Below are 22664 nucleotides of genomic sequence, written 5' to 3'. Positions count from 1 at the left end.
ATGGAATTCTGCACCCTTTTTTTCACCTTTGCTCATTGCTGGCAATATTTTCTATCTTAACTTCATTGTTCCACAGGACTTGTTTCCAAAATGCATCAGGTTTGTTTAGATTTTCCTTTGTAAATATCTGACGCTGAATTTTGTGGTGAGGATGCAGTAAAGGTTTTCTTCTGATGACTCTTCCATGAAGGTAATATTTGTGTAGGTGTCGCTGCACAGTAGAACAGTGTACACCACTCCAGAGTCTGCTAAATCTTCCTGAAGGTTTTTTGCAGTCAAACGGAGGTCTTGATTTGCCTTTCTAGCAATCCTTCGAGCAGTTCTCTCGGAAAGTTTTCTTGGTCTTCCAGACCTCAACTTGACCTCCATTGTTCCTGTTAACTGCCATTTCTTAATTACATTACAAACTGAGGAAACGGCTACCTGAAAATGCTTTGCTATTTTCTTATAGCCTTCTCCTGCTTTGTGGGCACCATTTATTTTAATTTTCAGGGTGCTAGGCAGCTTCTTAGAAGACCCCATGGCTGCTGATTGTTGGGACATGGTTTAAGGAGTCAGGGTATTTATAAAACTTTGAAATTTGCACCACCTGGCCTTTCCTAACGATGACTGTGAACAAGCCATAGCCCTAACAAGCTAATTAAGGTCTGAGACCTTGGTAAAAGTTATCTGAGCTCAAATCTCTTGGGGTGCCCAAACTTTTGCATGGTGCTCCTTTCCTTTTTTTCCACTCTAAAATTGTACAAAACAAAAATAATGCACTAATCTTGCTTAAAATGTTGAAAAGAATGTTTCATCTTTAACTTTATGACTTTGGGAGATCAGTTCATCACTTAACTCACTTAACTTCTTAGAGTAACAGAAATTTTGACCAGGGGTGCCCAAACCCATGAATGCCACTGTATCTCCTGGACTGGGAGGAGAGAGACACTGATGATTCTCTCAGCAGTCCTCACAATCCATGGCAGCAGTCATTTCTTTATCTCACATTAGCATGCCTACTTGCCGTTAATTATACACTCCCACACATTGAGAATGTTGTTGCGTGAATGAAGTCATTGGAAGAAAGTACTGGTAGATACAAAGCAGCTTCTTTACTCGACAAAATAAAGTACAGCAGGCATCAGGTGGACACGCTTTTGGTCGAAAGGTCTGCCTAGCCGAAATTGGGGCTCAATATTTTATGTGCTAAACCATAATAAGACCACAGGACACAGGAGCAGAATTAGGCCCTCTGGCCCATCGAGTCTGCTCTGCCATTCAATCATGGCTGATCCTTTTTTCCCCTCCTCAGCCCCACTCCCTGACCTTCTCCCCATAACCTTTGATGCCATGGCCAATCAAGAACCTATCAAGTTCTGCCTTAAGTACATTCAACGACCTGGCCTCCACAGCTGCCTGTGGTAATAAATTCCATAAATTCACCACCCTCTGGCCACAGAAATTTCTCTGCTTCTCTGTTTTAAATAGACACCCCTATACCCTGAGGCTGTGCCCTCTTGTCCTAGACTCCTGCTTCCCACATCTACTCTGTCTAGGCCTTTCAACATCCGAAAGGTTTCAATGAGATCCCCCCCATCCTTCTAAATCCCAGTGAGTACAGACACAGGGCCATCAAACATTCCTCATATGATAACCCTTTCATTCCTGGAATCATCCTTGTGAACCTCCTCTGAATCCTTTCCAACATCAGCACATCTTTTCTTAGATAAGGAACCTAAACTGTGCTCAGTACTCAAGGCGAGGCTTACCAGTGCCATATAAAGCCTCAGCATCACATCTCTGCTCTTAAACCTCTTAAAATAAATGCTAACATTGCATTTGCTTTCCTCACCGCCAACTCTACCTGCAAGTTAACCTTTAGGGTATTCTACACAAGGGCTCCCAAGTCTCTTTGAATCTCAGATTTTTGGATTTTCTCCCTATTTGGAAAATAGCCTTCACATTTTTCCTTCTACCAAAGTTCATGACCATGCATTTTCCAATATTGTATTTCATTTGCCACTTTCTTGCCCAGAATCCAAACCTAAGTCTTTCTGCAGTCTTATTTTTTCCTCAACACTACCTGCCCCTCCACCAAGCCTTGTATCATCTGCAAACTTGGCAACAAAGCCATCCATTCCATCTTCTAAATCATTTATATACAGCATAAAAAGATGCATCGACCCCTACAGAACACCACTAGTCACTGGCAGCCAACCAGACAAGGATACTTTTATTCCCACTCGCTACCTCCCACCAATCAGCCAATGCTCTAATCATGTTAATAACTTTACTACAATACTATTGGATCTTATCTTGCTAAACAGCCTCATGTGTGGCACTTTGCCAAAAGCCTTCTGAAAATCAAAATATACAACATCCATTACATCCCCTTTATCTATCCTACTCATAATCTCAAAGGATTCCAACAGGTTCCACAGGACAGATCTTCCCTTAAGGAAACCATGCAGACTTAGGCCTATCTTGTTCTGCGTCACCAAGTACTCCATAACCCCAATCTTAACAACTGACTCCAACATCTTCGCAACCACTGAGATCAGGCTAACTGGTCTATGATTTCCTTTCTGCTGCCTCCCTCCCTTCTTAAAGAGTGGAGTGACATTTATAATTTTCTATTCCTCCAGAACCATGCCAGAGTCCAATGACTCTTGAAAGAATTTTAAACATCAAAGGACAATTCCATATTTACAATGTATTGACAATATTTTCTTTGAAACTGCATGCAAACTTCACACCTCACAATTCGCACTCACTCCTCAGAGATCCAAATGAATTTTAACCAGCATTGTCTGGTCTGGGATTCACGGCTGTTAGAAACCCAGTGTTCAGAGCTGCACTCCAAACCAAATCCACAGTTTATACTCAGAGGCGAAGACTGGCGGCCAAAATCATTTGCTAAAAGTAAATATGATAAAAGCCAAAAGTCACTCTAATGGAGAACACCAACTTAGTTTTGTGGAACATATCTATCCCTGATGATACCAAGTTCCAGTCACATTACCACTCTGCCCTTTATTATAGTACATTAATATGTTTGTTATATTCATGCATTATATTAATATTATATGTAATAATTTTCATTAATGACATTCCTGTCTTAGACTGTCCCGGTAGAGCACAATGGAAACATGAGGAACAGTACCTTATCCTTGACCAGGAATGTTATGTTCTTCGGACCCCATGCTGATTGCAATAATTTCAGGTAACGTTCAGAGCTCCCAGGACAGCAGCACCAATAGTAATCCCACTGTTATCTTATTTGAATTGTCAAGAATCATTGTGTTATATTTCATTATTCCATTTAAGATTCCTCATATTCTCTTTATCCTTTTGAAACCAGTTAAAGATTTCCTAAAATAATAACAAACTACGCAGTGTATTATGTTAAGTACCCATGAGCTATGAAGAGATTTCAGGCACAGTGTTCACTTCCATCATCTGCATGTTGTACTGATTTGGTTTTAAAAGGATGTCCACTACCTACAGTACATCAGTGGAGTAGGTTGCATTGGGTGCTGTTGTGATGGAAATGAGACAGATTCTTTGGGTCTCAAAGGCAAGGGCTCTGGACACGCAGTGTAATTAAAGGAGTTTATTTACAAGGGGAGAAAAGTTTGGGAATGACACAAGCGGCTACAATATTCGCACAAACGTGCTTGGAATAGATGAGTGTGGGAAAAGTCGGGTCGGCAGTACAATACACGGGAAAATGGTGTGGGGACAGAGTACAGGTACACATGCAAGCAAGGGAAAAGTAACTATGACACCTGCCACCCCTTGACCATGGGCAGGCACGGCTCTCTGCTAAAGGGACAACAATAAATGCTCCCACAACCCTATTCAATGCACACCTTACCATGTGTCTCCAGCACTGTTCTGCAGTCTTCAGCCTGGAATGGTGCAGGGTAGTCCCTCGAGGATGGCAAACAAAGAGAGCAAGCCAAACACATGTAGCACCCTTTATAGGTCAGGGGGCTGGAGAGTCCAGCCCAGGTGATTCACTGGGGAGCCAATGGCTTGGTGCTAGATGGGTTAATCCAATTAAGGTGGCCAATGGTTAAGTGTGCATTGATTAGTTGGGAGGGGCAAAATGTTGACTAGCATGTGGTGTGACTTCCGACCAGGTGAAGGCAGTGCTGTCACATGACAGGCACAGCTCTCTGGATACATGTGCTGTTAGAACATTTTGGGGGGGGGGGTAACTTCAGCAACTGACTTCAGTCACCAGTCTTCAGAGTCGAATATGAACTGTGAATTAAATCTAAAATTCAGCTCTGAACAATGGGTTCCTAAGACCATGAACACAGTTAATAGGAAGACACTAGAGTTAATTGGAACACCAGACAATGCTGATTAAATTCATTATTTGGATGTAATTTGGGTGTCTGTTGTGTGGGTGTGAAGAGGGAGGTGTGAGGGTGGTGTGTAGTTCAAAGGAACAACTGTAAATATGGAATCATCCTTTGATTTTTAGCACATAAAACGTCGTGTTGTGTTGGGTCAGGCAGACCTTCTTCCATCAAAAGAATCAGAAAAGTAAAGTGTTACGCTGTTATATATACAATGGTCAAAAAAACTACAACACATAGCAATCATAAAAAAAGATTGGAAATTTTATTTGATAAAGGGAAAAAAACCCACTAACTAAACTGAAACAAAAAAAAGAGTAAGAAAAAAGAAAGAAAAAGAAAGATTGGGCAGTCCAATTGAGGATAAAATTTAAAAAAAGAAAAAAAATCCTTCCAGTCATCTCCGAACTTTCACGGATAAGGATTTTCCCAAAAGAGAATTAAAAAAATGAAAAAATAAAAAATAAATTAGATCATGTGAAAATATTGAATAAAGGGTCACCAGACTTATTCAAAATTAAAGGATGTATCAAATGTCTGGCTTCTTATTTTCTCCAAGCTTAGACGTGACATGATGGAGCCAATAAAAAACAGTAGGTGAGTTAGATTCTTTCCAGTGCAGCAAAATAGCTCTCCTAGTCAGTAAAGTTAAAAAAGCTATCACATGTTGGGTGGAAGCAGACACTTTGCTTGCTTCCTCTGGGAAAATCTCAAAAATTGCTGTAAGTGAATTAGGTTGAACATCCACACCTATAACTTAAGACAATATTCCAAACACATCCCTCCAAAAATTATTCAAACTTACACATGACCAAAACATATGGGTTAGAGTAGCCACTTCTGTGTTACATCTATCACAAATAGGGCTTATATTAGGAAAAATATGCGCCAATTTATCTTTGGACATAGAGGCCCTGTGTACTATCTTAAACTGAATTAAGGTATGGTGTGCACAGATAGATGAATTATTGACTAGATAATAAATTTTACTCCATGGATTGTCTGAAAATGAATGTTGAAGTTCTACTTCCCAGATGCGTTGAACCCTATCGTTAGGCGACATGCGAGCATTCATTAACTAGTTATAAATGATAGCTATTAATCGTTTTCAGGTTTAAGCTGAAAAATAGCATAAGCCAAATTTAGAGTAGGCCCAGGGGTAATTTGGTAAAAAATCACATAAAAAATTCCTAACCTGTAAATATCTGAAAAAATGTGTATTAGAGATATCATATTTATCCATTAACTGTGAAAAAGACATTAAACAGTCTTGTAAAAACAAATCTAAAAAAGTTTTTATTCCCTTAATTTTCCATGTTAGAAAAGTCTTATCCAAAGTTGATGGTTTAAAAAAGCAATTAGAATAAATATTACTAGAAAGTAGAAGATCATTTAATTCAAAAATTCTACGAAACTGAAGCCAATTTTTTAAAGTATGTTTAACAATAATTTGAGAGCTTGTCTACCTATTCTGGAGAGCGAAAAGGGAAGAGGAGCTCCTAATAAAGAAGCTAACGAAAACCCCACTACTGAATTTTTCTCCAACTGTAATCATGAAGGGCGATCTTGGTCGACTATATCATAAATCCAAAAAGTAATATAACGAATATTAATTGCCCAATAATAAAATCTAAAGTTTGGTAAAGCCAGTCCTCCATCTCTTTTTGGTTTTTGTAATAAAAGTTTATTCACTCCAGAGCTTTTATTATTCCAAACATAAGACAAAATCAGAGAATCTATTTTATCAAAAAATGTTTTTGGAACAAAAGAGGGAACTACTTGAAATATATATAAAAATTTCAGTAGAATAATCATTTTTATAGTATTTATTCGACCTATCAATGACATCGACATAGGTGATCATTTAGAAAGCGCCTGTTGAGTATATTCAACTAAAGGGGAGAAGTTATACCTATATAGATCTTTAAAATTTTTAGTAATTTTGATACCAAGGTAAGTGAAATGGTTTTTGGCAATATTAAAAAGTATTTGGTCATAATAATCAGAATAATTATTAATAGGAAATAATTCACTTTTATGTAAATTAAGTTTATATCCAGAAAAAATACCAAATTCCATAAATATAGATAATATAAAAGGAATAGATTTCCTAGGATTTGAAATGTAAATTAATAAATCATCCGCGTATAACGAAACCTTATGTAATTTATCCCCTCTTAATACCCTGCACAGAATTAGAATCCCTAAGAGCAATAGCAAGTGGTTCTAAAGCCAAATTAAATAATAAAGGACTAAGGGGACAGCCCTGACGGGTACCTCTATTTAATCTAAAATAAGGAGACTTTTGATTATTAGTTATAACTGCAGCTACCGGGGCATGATAAATCAATTTAATCCAGGAAATAAATCCTGGACCAAAATTAGACCTCTTCAATACTTGTCTCCGGTGAATTTATTCATGCGACAACAGGTACTATATTGTAGTGAATGAGAATTTGTGCAATTGCTGGAATATTCAGAGCACCATAGAAACTACCCACAGCTCCAATCTGCTAACTAAATTTGCTGACGACACTACACTGATTGGCCTAATCTCAAATAATAATGAGACAGCCTACAGAGAGGAAGTCATCATCCTGACACAGAGATTGCAAGAAAACAACCTCTCCCTCAATGTCGCAAAAACAAAGGAGCTGGTTGTGGACTACATGAGGAATGGAGACAGGCTAGCCCCTATTGGCATCAATGGATCTGGGGTTGAGAGGGTGAACAGCTTTAAGTTCCTCAGTATACACATCACCAAGGATCTCATGTGGTCTGTACATACCGGCTGTGTGGTGAAGAAGACAGATGATTTCTTTCACCTCAGTTGGTTGAGGAAGTTTGCTATGGGCCCCCAAATCCTAAGAACTTTCTACAGGGGCACAATTGAGAGCATCCTGACTGGCTGCATCACTCTGCCTGGTATGGGAACTGTACTTCCCTCAATCGCAGGACTCTGCAGAGAGTGGTACGGACAGCCCAGCGCATCTGTAGATGTGAAATTCCCACTATTTACAGAGACAGGTGTGTGAAAAGGACTTCTTCCACCAGGTCATCAGACTAATTAATTCATTCTGATGCAACTGTATTTCTATGTTATATTGACTGTTCATATTTAACCATCTTGTTACTGTCCTGTTGTACATAATATTTATTGTAAATTACTATAAATTGCACATTGCACATTTAGACGGAGACGTAACATAAATATTTTTACTCCTCATGTATATTTACTTTATTTTATTGTCACCAAAAAATTGATACTAGAGCGTACAATCATCACAGCGATATTTGATTCTGTGCTTCGTGCTCCCTGAAGTACAAATCAAAGTAAATATAATAAAAATTTAAATTATAAATCATAATTAGAAAATAGAAGAGGAAAAGTAAGGTAGTGCAAGTCAGGTCCGGATTTTTGGAGGGTACGGCCCAGATCCGGGTCAGGATCCGTTCAGCAGTCTTATCACAGTTGGAAAGAAGCTGTTCCCAAATCTGGCAGTATGAGTCTTCAAGCTCCTGAACCTTCTCCCGGAGGGAAGAGGGATAAAAAGTGTGTTGGCTGGGTGGGTCGTGTCCTTGATTATCCTGGCAGCACTGCTCCGACAGCGTGTGGTGTAAGGTGAGTCCAAGGATGGAAGATTGGTTTGTGTGATGTGCTGGGCTATGTACACGATCTTCAACAGCTTCTTCTGGTCTTGGACAGGACAACTTCCATTCCAGGTTGTGATGCCCCTAGAAGAATGCCCCTACAGTGCACCTATAAAAGTTAATGAGGGTTTTAGGGGACAAGCGAAATTTCTTCAGCTTTCTCAGAAAGGTGCTGGTGGGCCTTCTTGGCAGTGGACTCTGCTTGGTTAGACCAAGTCAGGTTATTTGTGATATTCATCCCGAGGAACTTAAAGCTTTTGACCTGTTCCACCTGCGCACCACCGATGTAAATGGGGTCATGCGGTCTGCTACTCGTTCTGAAGTCAAGAATCAATTCCTTCGTCTTGCTGACGTTGAGGGATAGGTTATTGTCTTCACACCATGCCACCAGGTTCTTAATTTCCTCTCTGTACTCAGACTCATCATTATCCAAGATACGGCCTACAATTGTGGTGTCATCAGCAAACTTATATATTGAGTTCGATGGAAACATGGCTGCACAGTCATGGGTGTACAGTGAGTACAGCAGGGGGCTGAGTACACAGCCTTGTGGGGCACCGGTGCTCAGAGTGATTGTAGAGGAGAGCTTGTCCCCTATTTTTACAGCCTGGGTCCTGTCTGTGAGGAAGTTGAAGATCCAGCTGCTGATCTGAGTGCTAAGACCCAGGATCCGGAGCTTAGGAATCAGTTTATTTGGAATGATGGTATTAAAGGCAGAGCTGTAGTCGATGAAAAGGAGCCTTACATATGCGTCTTTATTCTCCAGGTGTTCTAAGGAGGAATGTAGTGCCAGAGAGATGGCATCTGCCGTTGACCTGTTGCTCCGGTAGGCGAATTACAAAGCATCGAGGTTGACTGGTCGGTTATGGTTGTTGTGTGCCATAACCAATCGCTCGAAGCACTTCATAGCAATTAATGTTAGAGCCACAGGTCAATAGTCATTCGGGAATGCCACCTTGCTTTTCTTCGGCACCGGGATTATTGTTGCCTCCTTAAAACATGAGGGGATCTTAGACTGAAGCAGGGAGCAGTTGAAAATGTCAGCAAACACTCCAGCAAGCTCGCTTGCACAGGCTTGTTATGAAGGAAGTAAGTAATAATGTCAACTTAATTGAATTCAGTTCAACTTGGCAGGTCAGCCAGCAGCACTGGAGGAGAAACAGGAACTTAACATTTCAGGGCAGTGATCTTTCATCAGTTCTGGGCTCATCACCTTCAAATGTTTTGTTCATTCACAGGATCTGGGTTCTGCTGGTGAGATCAGGATTTATTGACCATAACGTAAGGAAAGAATTAAATTTGCCAGAGTTATGTTTGATTTATCTTTGGTAGATACAATAGCATCTAACACAAAATGGTGGTTGTTTGTCAAAATGGTGTTAGCTTGCAAAGAGAGAATGTCTTAAAGAAAGTTAAAGATCTGCCAGTCCACAACCTTGAAAGTACATAATGACGAAAAACATGTTTGTTTGGGAAAGAAAATGACGTGCAGGTGTAGGTACCACCCGGTACTGTAGTGGGAAAGTCCTACTCTGCAAAGGTAGTCTCGCTTTAGGCTGGAGTCACAACTAAATACAGGGGACAGCCTTGCAGAGAGAGAGAGAGAGTGAGAGACTAGAAGCAGCTGTCAGACACCTGGGTTCCCTTCAGCAATGTGTACATCACTGAGTGGTTGATGGGTATTCTTTGTATTCTATCTTTCTGTACCTTTTAAAGAGCTTTATGAGTAGCTTTAATAGGAGCAGGCAGCCATCGATCCCAGGGGATCATGGGTTTGCACCTCTGGTGGACTCTGTCCCCTCTAGAGCGTAAGCCTGGGCAGGAAGATTTGAAGAACCGGCTGCTGCCCATGCAGCGGGTTCCCCCTCTCCACGTCACTGATGTGGTCCAAGGGAAGGGCAAGCATCGATACAGCTTGGCACCAGTGTCATCGCAAGGGTTGCCAGAGTGAAGTTGACTATAAGATCATAAGATATTCAGTAGGAGTAGAATTAGGCCATTTGGCCCATCAAGTCAGTTCTGCCTTTCATTATGGCTGATCTAACTTTCCTCTCAGCCCCAATCTCCTGCCTTCCCCCCACCCCCCCACCCTGTATTCCTCCTAGAGTTAGGAGTTTTTTCCCATTGGGTGGTTCCGGAGCATGTGTGTTTTCTATATGGTTGTATTCTTCATCACCGCCATTTTTGATCATCCTGTATTGGTATGTGGATGGTGGAATGAATTACAGCTCCATACTACTTCTCAGAGTAAAACTAAAGGTGTATCTATCTTTATTAAATCTAATAGATTTACTCAAGAGGATATTGAATCAGATTCTAATGGTAGATTTTTAATAGTTGAAGGAGTGATTTGTAATAGAAAGGTTGTTTTGGTCAATTTTGTATGGTCCTAATTTAGATGATCCTCCTTTTTTAAAAAAAAGTATTTCCTTTATTGTCAGATTTAAATGAATATATATTGATAATGGGTGGGGATTTTAACTGTTGTTTAAATCCTATGATTGACAAGAGCTCAACTAATCAGCGACTTCCAAATCATTCTGCGTCAGTTATTAACTTCTTTTTGACTGATTTTGGGTTGATCGAATTATGGAGGCATTTGCACCCTGATAACAGAGAATATTCCTTTTTTTTCGCATGTCTATAAAAATATTCGAGGATTGATTATATTATAATTAATCCCCGCCTTTTGCCTAATGTTAAAAACTGTGAATATGACGCTACTGATCATCTGATCATGCGCTTTGAACTTGATGTTGTCGTTCTTGCTCGTCTGCCATGGCGCATATCTCAGACTTTATTGCAAAACTCTGATTTTATCAGTTTTATTGAAAGCCAGATAAAAGAATTTTTTCCTCTTTAATGATATAGGAGGTATGTCCAAATTAATTATATGGGATACATTCAAAGCATTTTTATGTGGTCAGATTATTTCTTATTCAGCTAAACTTAAAGAACAGACTAAAGCAGAATTAGATAAAATTTCAAAACAAATTAAAGATTTAGATAATTTCTATGCGACTTCCTCTAATATTGACTTATTTTAAAAAAAGGGTGGAACTTCAATCACAATATTACCTATTATTAACTCATCCAATTGAAGGTTATCTACTTAAGTTAAAGAGCCAATTTTGTATGTTTGGAGATAAAAATAACAAACTACTTGCATCTCAATTAAAATCGGCTGGAGCCAAAAGGCAAATTTTAAAAATTCGTAGAAAGGACGGTACCCTGGCTTAGGGATATGAAGAAATTAATAAGATTTTTCAAGATTTTTTTATACTGAACTTTATAAATCTCAATGTCTAGTAGATTCTTCCGAAATGAATACTTTTTCACAAAAGATTGCTTTTCCTAACATTTCTGCTGAGGGTCAAAAAACTCTCGATGCCCAAATTACTGAATCCGAAATCCATAAAGCTATTTTTTCAATGCAATGTGGTAAGGCCCTGGGACTTGATGCTTATCCTGTAGAATTTTATTAAAAATTTGGAAAATTGCTTTCTCCATATATGTTGGAGATGTTTAAAGACTCTTTTGTGAAAAGTGATTTACCCTCTACTTTTTATGAGGCTTCTACTTCTTTAATTCTCAAAAAGGATAAAGATCCTACTGATTGTGCCTCATACAGTCCTATTTCATTATTGAATGTTGATGCTAAGATTCTCTCAAAGATAATGGCCAATCGGTTGGAGAGTTTTTGGGTAAAATCATTTTTAAAGATCAAACAGGCTTTATAAAGGGTTGTTATTCTTTTTCAAATATTCAGAGATTATTTAACATTATATATTCACCCTCTTCTAAAACTCCACAATGTGTTATATCTTTGGATGCTGAAAAAGCATTTGATCAAGTCGAATGGAAATATTTATTTAATGTTTTAGAAAAATTTGGTTTTGGTATTAATTTTAATAATTGGATTAAAATGATATATAAAGCTCCTATTGCTAATGTTGTCACTAATAACTGTAGGTCTTCTTTTTCTCAGCCATCATGGGGGACAAGACAAGTTTGTCCATTAAGTCCTTTGTTATTTAACTTAATATTAGAACCCCTGGCCTTTGCTCTTCGTGAAGCTGAAAATATTCATGGGATTTTTATGAATGAGACCATGCACAAGATCTCTCTTTACGCTGATGATTTATTGGTATATATATCTAAGCCTGAAGAATCTATTCCTGCTTTGCTAAAATTATTTGACAAATTTGGAGATTTTTCAGGATATAGAATAAATTTTAGTAAAAGTGAATTACTTCCTTTAAATGAATCTGTCTCTATATATGATAATATTCCTTTCAAAGTTACGGATTCTTTTAGATATTTAGGTGTCATAATTACTAAAAAAATATAAGGATCTTTATAAAGCCAATTTTCCTCCTTTAGTGGACTCTATGAATTATTCATTCAGTAGATGGAGCCCACGTACATTTTCACTTAATGGTCGTATTCATGTAGTTAAAATGATGATTTTACCAAAATTTTTTTATTTATTTCAGAATATTCCTGTTGTTTTGACTAAGAAGTCTTTTGATCAGATTGATTCTATTATTCTATCTTTTATTTGGGATAATAAAAGACCAAGAATTAGTAAATGTCATTTACAAAAGTTGAAAAAGGATGGAGGTCTCGCTTTGCCTAATCTAAGAATGTATTACTGGGCTGTTAATTTGCAATACGTATATGTCCTTTTGGTTATATTGGGGTGATAGGAATGATTGGCCAATTTGGGTAGACCTGGAACTGAGAGCTGTGAAACAGTTTTATTTAACTTCATTATTAGGAGTTGCACTACCTATACAATTAGCCAAAGTTGCTAATTTGAACCTATATCCTGTGGTTAAGCATCTTTACAAATTTGGCTCCAGTTCTGCAATTTTTTTAATCTTAAAAAGTTTAAACTTTGTAGTGTAATTTATCGTAATTACTTTTTTAAACCTTCCTGGAGTGATCCAATTTTTTTTACTTTGGAAAAATAAAGGTATTAATTCTTTTTTGGATTTATTTAAAGAGGGCAGATTTATGTCTTTTGAACAATTAGTTGATAAATATTCTCTCTCATATTCACACTTTTAACAATATCTTCAAGTTAGACATTTTTTACAAAAATATTTAAGTAATTTTCCTTACATAATGGAAGCAGACTTGTTAGATACTATTATGAATATGAACCCTTCGATAAAAGGTTCTATTGGAAGAATTTATAATTTATTATTACAATGGGATAAGCGTCCTTTACTTAAGATTAAGCAGGATTGGGAGAAGGAACTCAATTTGACTTTTATATGGGAGGATTGGACGCGGATTCTGAAGCTGGTTAACTCTTCTTTGATCTGCACTAGTCATTCACTGATTCAAGTTAAAATTGTACATTGTTACCATTTGATGAAGGAGAGACTTTCTAAAATATTTCCCAATGTTGACAAGTATTGTGATAGATGTAAAATTGAGATAGCTACACTGACACATATGTTCTGGTCATGTTCTATATTAAAATTGTTTTGGAAGTCAGTCTTTTCAACAATTTCTAAAGCACTTAGAATCAATTTACAACCTAATAAATTGACTGTGCTTTTTGGAATAATTCCTCAAAATATCCATGGTACTTCTGTGACTGACCAACATGTGATTGCGTTTGTTCCATTGATAGCTAGGAGGGCCATCTTGTTGAAATGGAAGGATAGATCAGCTCCTACTTTGTCACAATAGTTCTCTCAAGTGATGCTGTGTCTTAGCTTGGAGAAAATTAGAAGTCGAACCTTTGAACCTTTATTTGATTTTGAGAAGAGATGGGTTTCATTTGCTTGTTATTATCATTTCAGTTAACTGATAGATTTCTTCTATGATCTAAGTGTAAATTTTTTTCTTGATATATCTTTCTTTCTTGCTGGCGGTTTGATGTTTATTTTTAGAAGCTTTTTGTATGATGCATGGCTCCGGAGTTGTACCCCCAATGGGTTTCTTTTCTTCCCCCTCACTTTTCTTGCTTAGTAGGATTTTTTTTTCATTCACAAAAATTTTCAATCTTTAAGATAATTTTTTTTGGGGCATTGTAAGTGTTGTTACTTCGTGATCTTTTTTTTGAAGGTACTTTGATGTCTTTTGATCAACTTTCCAACAAATTTGAATTACCTAAATCTAATTTTTTTAGATACTTACAAATTAGAAATTTCTTACATAAAATTCTTCCATCTTTTCCTAATTCAACTCCATCGGATTTTTCAGATTTGATTTTTACTTTTAATCCTTGTCAGAAGGGATTAGTAGCTTTTATTTATAACATGATTATGAAGATACAGCCAGAAATATCGGATAGAATTAAACAAGAATGGGAAAAAGAACTTCGATGTAATATATCAACAGATAAATGGGAAAAAAATTTTACAAATGGTTAATTCCTCTTCTATTTGTGCTAAACATGCTTTAATACAATTTAAAATTGTACATAGAGCTTATATGTCTAAAGATAAGCTTGCCCGATTTTACTCGCATATCAACCCTCAATGTGATAGATGTCATTCAGAAGTGGCTTCATTGACCCACATGTTTTGGGCATGTCCCACTTTACATAACTATTGGAAGGACATCTTTGATGTCATTTCCTCAGTATGGAATATCGATTTACAACCCCATTTTATTACTGCAATTTTCGGTATACCAAATGAAGATGGCAATCAGCTTTCCCCTTCAATCAGACGAATGATTGCCTTTGTAACATTAATTGCCAGAAGGTTTATATTACAAAACTGGAAAGAAGTAAATCCTCCTACTACATCTCAGTGGTTCTCCCAAACTATTTCCTATCTGAGTTTGGAAAAAATTAGAAGCACTATCTTTGATTCTTCAATTAAATTTGAAGAAACCTGGGGACCATTTATTCAACACTTTCATATGAATTAATTTGGTCTATTTCAGATCCTTTTTTCTACTTATCCTTGTTCAGCTATGGAGTTCCGGAGTTCTTTTCTTGACACCTTCATATATTTATAAAGTGCTATTATTGCCCATGTTAGTTTAGTTTAGTATTTTTTTTTCAATATATATTTTCTCATATATATTTTCAAATTTTTTTTTCTTTTTTGATGATTATTTTTGTTTTTTTTCATATATATTTATATAGACTTGATTGATCTATGTACCTTTTGTTGATTGATGTTACTAATTACTAATGTAATTTCAAGTTTATTGAATTTGTAATCTATTCATTATCATGTGTTGTTTTTTTTTATATGAAATTTAATAAAAAGATTGAAAAAGAAAGTAAGTGTTGTTACTTCAATATACCTGTGTTATCTTTGAATAATAATAATACAAAGATTTGTAAAGGAAGTAAATTTGCCAGAGTTACATTTGATTTAACTTTGGTAGATGCAATAGCATTGATGCACCATCAATAACTCTCTGAGACGTGAGGCGAGATATAGGCTTTTATTGGCTGGAAGAAAGAACAAGCAGCAATTGACCACCATGCTACATCCTGGAGACTGAGGGCAGGGCTCAGATCCCAATCACCTTTATACCGGGGTCTGTGGGAGGAGCCCAGACAGGTATATATAGTTCACCACAAGCATCTAATACAAAATAGTGTTTGACAAAACGGTGTTAGCTTGCAAAGAGGGAATGTCTTAAAGAAAGTTAAAGATCTGCCAGTCCACAGTACATAATGATGAAAAACATGTTTGTTTGGGAATAAAAAATGTGCAGGTGCAGGTACCACCCGGTACTGTAGTGGGAAAGTCCTACTCTGCAAGGGTAATCTCGCTTTAGGCTGGAGTCACAACTAAATACAGGGGACAGCCTTGCAGAGAGAGAGAGAGAGTGAGAGACTAGAAGCAGCTGTCAGACACCTAGGTTCCCTTCAGCAATGTGTACATCACTGAATGGTTGATGGGTATTCTTTGTATTCTATCTTTCTGTACCTTTTAAAGAGCTTTATGAGTAGCTTTAATAGTAGCAGGCAGCCATCGATCCCAGGGGATCATGGGTTTGCACCTCTGGTGGACTGTGTCCCCTCTAGAGCGTAAGCCTGGGCGGGAAGATTTGAAGAACTGGCTGTTGCCCATGCAGCGGGTTCCCTCTCTCCACGTCCCTGATGTGGTCCAAGGGAAGGGCAAGCATCGATACAGCTTGGCACCAGTGTCATCGCAAGGGTTGCCAGAGTGAAGTTGACTATAAGATCATAAGATATTCAGTAGGAGCAGAATTAGGCCATTTGGACCATTGAGTCTGTTCCGCCATTTCATTATGGCTGATCTAACTTTCCTCTCAGCCCCAATCTCCTGCCTTCCCCCCACCCCCACCCTGTATTCCTTCGTGCCCTGACCACTCAAGAATCTATTAACATCTACCTTAAATATACATAAAGACTTGGCCTCCATGGCTGCCTGTGGCAAAGAATTCCACAGATTCACCAATCTCTGGCTGAAGAAATTTCTCCTCATCTCTGTTCTAAAAGGATGTCCCTGTATTCTGAGGCTGTGTCCTCTGGGGATAGACTGTCCCACCACAGGAAACATCCTCTCCACAACCACTCTATCAAGGCCTTTCACTATTCCATTGGTCTCAATGAGGTCACTGCTCATTCTTCTGAATTCCAATGGATACAGGCCCAGAGCCATCAGTTGCCCTTCAATCATGGAATCATTTTCGTGAAACTCCTTTGAACCCTATCCGATGTCAGCACATCCTTTCTAAAATAAGGGGCCCAAACCTGCTCACAATGCTCCAAGTGAGGCCTCGCCAGTGTTTTATAAAGCCAAAAACAAGCCTGTAACTTACAGGCCAATGACACTGACATCAGTAATGGGAAAGTTATTGGATAGTATTCTGAGGGACTGAATGTAAGTATCTGGATAGATGGAGACTGATTGTGGATAATCAACATGGCTTTGTGTGTGGTAGGTTATTTCTAACTAATCTTATAGAGTTTTTTATTGAAGTTACTCAGAAAGTTAACAAAGGCAAGGCAGTGGATGTTGTCTGCATGGACTTTAGCAAAGCCTTTGACAAGGTCCCGCATGGGACGTTGGTCAGGAAGGTTCAGTTCCTTGGCATTTAAGATGAAGTAGTAAATTGAATTGGATATTGGCTTTGTGGGAGAAGACAGAGAATGGTAGTACATTTTGCCTCTCTGACTGTTGTTTGTCATGCCAGTGATCTGGATGATAATGTGATAAACTAGATCAGCAAATTTGCGGATGACACCAAGAATGGGGGTGTAGTGGACAGCGAGGAAGACTGTCAAAGCTTTCAGCGAGATTTGGACCAGCTTGAAAAATGGCTGAAAAACGAAATTAAAGAAGGAATTTAATGCAGAGAAGTGTTTAGATGCATAATTCCTTGGAAGAATCACAGGCAGATAGGGTTGTAAAGAAAGCTTTTGGCATTTTGGCCTTCATAAATCAAAGTATTGAGTACAGGAGTTAGGATGTTATGCTGAGATCATACAAGACATTTGTGAGGCCTAATTGGGAGTACAGTACACAATTTTGGTCACCTACCTACAGGAAAGAAGTAAATAAGTTTGAAGTGCAGAGAAAATTTACAAGGATGTTGCTGGGACTTGAGGACCTGAGTTATAGGAAAATGTTGAATAGGTTAGGACTTCATTCCCTAAAACATTGAAGATTGATTGGAGGTTTGATACAGGTATACAAAATTATAGGGGACAAACACACACACACGTGCGCGCACGCAAGGGGTGATTGATAAGTTGGTGGCCTAAGGTAGAAGGAGTCAATTTTAGAAAATTTAGCACATTTATTTTACAACATAGTCCACTCCTACATTTACACACTTAGTCCAGCAGTCGTGGAGCATACGGATCTTGGACCTCCAGAAAGTGTCCACAGATGGGTGATAAGTTTGTGGCCCAAGGTAGAAGGAGATGAGTTATACAGCTCTTGTTACATGCACGTGCAGTTCAACTCTGAGTGAAAATGCAGAAAGTTTTAAGTTAATAACTCATCTCCTTCTATCTTAGGCCACGAACTTATTAATCAGCCCTGCTGTGGACACTTTTTGGAGGGCAAGATCCATATGCTCTCTGACCGCTGGATTAAATGTGTAAATGTAGGCGGGGACTATGTAGAAAAATAAATGTGCTAGGTTTTCTAAAATTGACTCCTTCTACCCCAGGCCACGAACTTATCAATCACCCCTTGCGCGCGTGCGCGCATGTGTATGTATATAGATTCTACATTCCTGTTTGTTTAAGTAACTAATTACGGGTTATATGTAAAAACACATTGATTGCGATGCTACTTAAACTCAAATTAGACCCATATTCCCCGACTCCTCTGTCTTCTTTGAATTAATTTAATAACATTGGTAACAAAGATGGGATTTTAAAACAAACTCAATACGGCTACCAACCTGTAAAAAAGTGAGTCGTTGAAAATTTGCTGCCACTGCAGGGAACAGTCAAATTTAAAAGAAAGCATTCAAAACCAGCTCCTAACTGAAGCACAACTTGCATTCAAAGGAGCCGTGGAAATCACTATTTCAATGGAAACCGCAGACTGAGGTGCAATTGAGTTGCATTCAAGAATGAGCGTGAATTGCATAGTCTAAACAGAAATCAGCCTGGTCAATCAAATTGCATGTTACCCTTGTGGCTGGTGCTCACATACACCAAGCAAATGCAGATTTAAAAGAGAAACTTGCAGAAAATACAACAAAGTAGGACATATACAAAGAGTATGTCTGTCAGAGAAAAATAAATGGACTGCTCTGAGAAGAGAAAAAGCTAAGAAGTCAAGTTGCAGTTTCAGAAAGAGCACCTGTTGATGAAAAATCTGATAATGATGAGAATGACACTGGATTGTGCGGTCTTGAGACTTACAGTGTGGAAATTATCAATTGACAAGCAACATGGCTTCTGCCAGAGGTGAATGGCAAATCAATTAAAAGGGAATTAGACACTGGTTCAGCTGTTTCAATCATTCCACAACATGAGTTTGAGAGATATTTCAAAGATAATAAACTAAAGCCTACAGATACCCAGATAAGAACTTATACTGGACGTTTCCGTGGGAATGACATTTGTGATTGTGAAATACATCCACCAACAAGCCACACTGAACATGTCAGCGGTAGGTCCAGCATTGTGGGGCATGATTGGCTGGGACGTGCAAACTGCTTAGCAGTCCATCTACAATTTGCATGCCACGTCTCCCGCAATGAAGTCAGGTGAAAGTGAATTAAGAAAGGTGCTGTATGATGCCACAACTGTTACCATGCTGTACACCATCAACCATTGCCCATCAGAGGGCAAACAGGTGTTGGTGCCTAACTGAAGCACAACTCACATTTAAAAGAGCAGTTGAAATCACTGCATCAGTGGAAACAGCAGTCAGACTTGCAATTGAGTTTAGTCAGGAATGAAAGTCGAACAAAATTGTAATATTTAAACAGAAACCTGCCTGGTCAAACGCATTGTGTTACTGTTGTGGCAGGGCTCACACATGTTCATCAAACCAATGCAGACTTAGCGGCACAACTTGCAGAGAATGCCACAAAGCAGGACACGTACAAAGTGCATGTTAGGAAGACAAAAGTAGGTAGACCACGCAAGAAAGTGAAAAAGATTAAAAAATAATCAAGTTACAGTTTCAAACAGAAATGAAAAATATGATAATGATGAGAGTGATATAGCACTGGGTAGACAAGATTTTAAATGTGTAAACAAACTCGAGATAAGTGATATTGCTTACACCGAACGTGAACAGCAAGTTAATTAAATTGGGCACCTGGCTCAGAGTTTTCAATCATTCCACAATACGAGTTTGAATGGTGTTTCAAAGATACTGAACTGAAGCCTGCAGGTACCCAACTAAAACCTTATACTGGAGAACAGATAGGTCCTGTGGGAATGACATTCGTAACAGTGAAATGCAACAACCAACAGGCCATAATAGTTCAAAGTATCAGATTACATACAAGTCCCCACATACAACCCTGAGATTCTTTGTATGTGGGCATACATAGCAAATCTAATAGAACAGTAACTGTAAACAAACTGTGAAAATGCAAATATAAATACATAACAATAAATAACGAGCATGAAATAGCAATATAAAAGAGCCCTTAAATGAATGTAGCTGTCCCCTTTTGTTCAAGAGCCTGATGGTTGAGGGTAGTAACTGTTCTTGAACCTGGTGGTGTGAGTCTTGAGGCTCCTGTACTTTCCACCTGATGGCAACAATGAGAAGAGCATGGCCTGGGTGGGGAGGATCTTTGATTATGGATGCTGCCTTTCTGCTGCAATGTTTCATGTAGATGTGCTCAATGGTTGAGAAGGTTTTACCCGTGATACTGGGCTGAATCCACTACCTTTTGTAGGATCTTCCACTCAAGGGCAGTGTTATTCCCGTACCAGTCTGTGTTGCAGCCAGTCAGCACACTTTCCACCACGCAGCAAGAGAAGTTTCCTAAGGTTTGCGATGACGTGTCAAACCTCCTTGGACTCCTGAGGAAGTAGAGGTGCCATCGTGCTTTTGTTCACTCTAATATTTATGTGATGGGTCCAGGACAGGTCCTCTGAGATAGTGACACCCAGGAATTTAAAGTTACTGACCCTCTCCACCTCTGATCCTCCGATGATTAGTGGCTCATAGACCTCTGGTTTCCGTCTCCTGAAGTCTACAATCAGTCCCTAGGTCTTATTGACACTGAGTGAGAGGTTGTTTTTGTTAGTGAATGATGCCACAGCAGTGTTCAAGGATGGCACTGGAAAACTCAAACTCAAACTAAAATAAAACTAAAATAGTGTAAAAAGAAAACTTCATACCCAAGTTTTGCAAAGCCCAATGGTTACTCACATCCTCTGTGATAAAGTAGCCAGTGAGCTAGAAAGTATGGAAGCTAAAGGAATTCTTTCCAAGGCTGGGTGGAGCCCATGGACAATTGCACTGGTTCCGGTAACCGAGAAGAATGGATCTGTGGAAGTTCTAATGTCAGTATCTACCCACTACTGAGAGTAGGTCAGTAACACTGTGCCCAAGCTAGAGGACAGAGGGTATGTTTGCAAACTTTTCTGAATTGAATCATTTCAGCAAATGGATTTAGTTGATGGAGATGGAAAAAGAGTCCAAAGTGTTTCTCACCATGAACATTCACAAAGGGCTTTGTCACTATAATTGGCTTATTTTTGGAGTAACATCTGCACCTGCGCTCCACCAGGAAGCTCTGGACTAGGTACTGCAAAGCTACCCAGCACTCAGAGCTACCTAGATGACATTTTTGTGATCAGTAAGGATGAAATGAACATCTCCAAAATCTGAAGACAGTGTTAAAAAGATTAAAGGTTTATGGAATGAGGGCATGACACAAGAAGTGTGAATTCTTTAAACCAAGCATAATTTATTGTGGTCACACCTTTGATACACGAACATAACAAGTTTGCTGTGAAAACTCAAGTAGTGGCAGATGCCGCAGGGCATGTCACAAAGGGCATGTCACAGTTGCAGTCCTTTTTAAATTCTGTCGATTACTCTACCAGGTTCCTGCCAAACCTGGCTACCGTGCTCCAGCCTTTGATCTCATTACTACAGATTGGGAAGAACTGGAAAATCACAGAGCAGTGTGGGATAGTAAAGGAACTAGTGATGACAGACACTGTACTCACACGTTATGATTCACATTGTCCAGTAAAGCTTGCCTGCGTCTCCTTGCCCAACGGTAAAGGTGTACTCATGTCGCATGTTATGAGTGATTGAAATGGATGCCCCATAGTCTGCATCACACTCCCCTACTGCTGCAGAGAAAGATTGTGCACAGATTGACAGAGAGTCCTTGTGTCTGGTTTGTGGTGTAAAATGCTGCAACTGACACTTGCGCTGGAGGGAGTTTACCTTCGATACTGATCATCAATCACTAGTGCCCATTTTTAATCAGCAGAAGAGCGTTCCACCAAGAGCAGCAGCATGAAGGCGAAGATGGGCTCTGTTTCTTGTGGGACACAGTTACAAGATGGAATTCAAGAGGGCAACTAATGATGGATTGTCCCATTTACCCTTGGAAAAGGAAATAGCTGAAATATTTGAAAAAGAGGACACTCTTCTTGACGTATTCTCCCTAATGCAAATTGAAAGTCTCCCTATTACGGTAGAGATGATCCAAAGGGAAACCAGGAAAGACCCCTCACTGTCTGAGATCTACATTACTACCCGAAATAGCTGTAATGGGCAGCAGTATCTCCACTTCCCTGATTTTACCAGTGCCGCAGTGAACTGGCTGTAACAGGCGTCGATTGGGACAGGTTGTTTTCTGGCAAGGGCGTACTTGCTAAGCGTGTGGCCTTCAATGTCAAGAGTACAAAGTTTGTTTGTGCCTGTTGGAATGTAAGCTAAAGATAACAGGTTTAGGGAACCTTGATCTTCAAGAGATATTGAGGTCTGGGTTAAGACGAACACGGAAGCGCAAAGCAGGTATAGGTAGTTTTTTGTTCAATTAGTTTTATGTTTTGGAGTTACAGAACATAACACCAGTCATTGAGTGTTTTATTTTGTTTTTTGCACTATTCTTTTTATAATCTAGAGATAGTTATGGGTGAAAATCCCAGGAGATCAGCAGTTTCTGAGATAATCAAATCACTCCACCTGGCTCCAACGATCATTCCACAGTCTAAGTCACTTTAGAACATAGAAACATAGAAGAATTACA

The sequence above is a fragment of the Hypanus sabinus genome, chromosome 3, assembly GCF_030144855.1.
Source record: "Hypanus sabinus isolate sHypSab1 chromosome 3, sHypSab1.hap1, whole genome shotgun sequence".
NCBI lineage: Eukaryota > Metazoa > Chordata > Chondrichthyes > Myliobatiformes > Dasyatidae > Hypanus > Hypanus sabinus.
Note: the sequence above shows the minus strand (reverse complement) of the source record.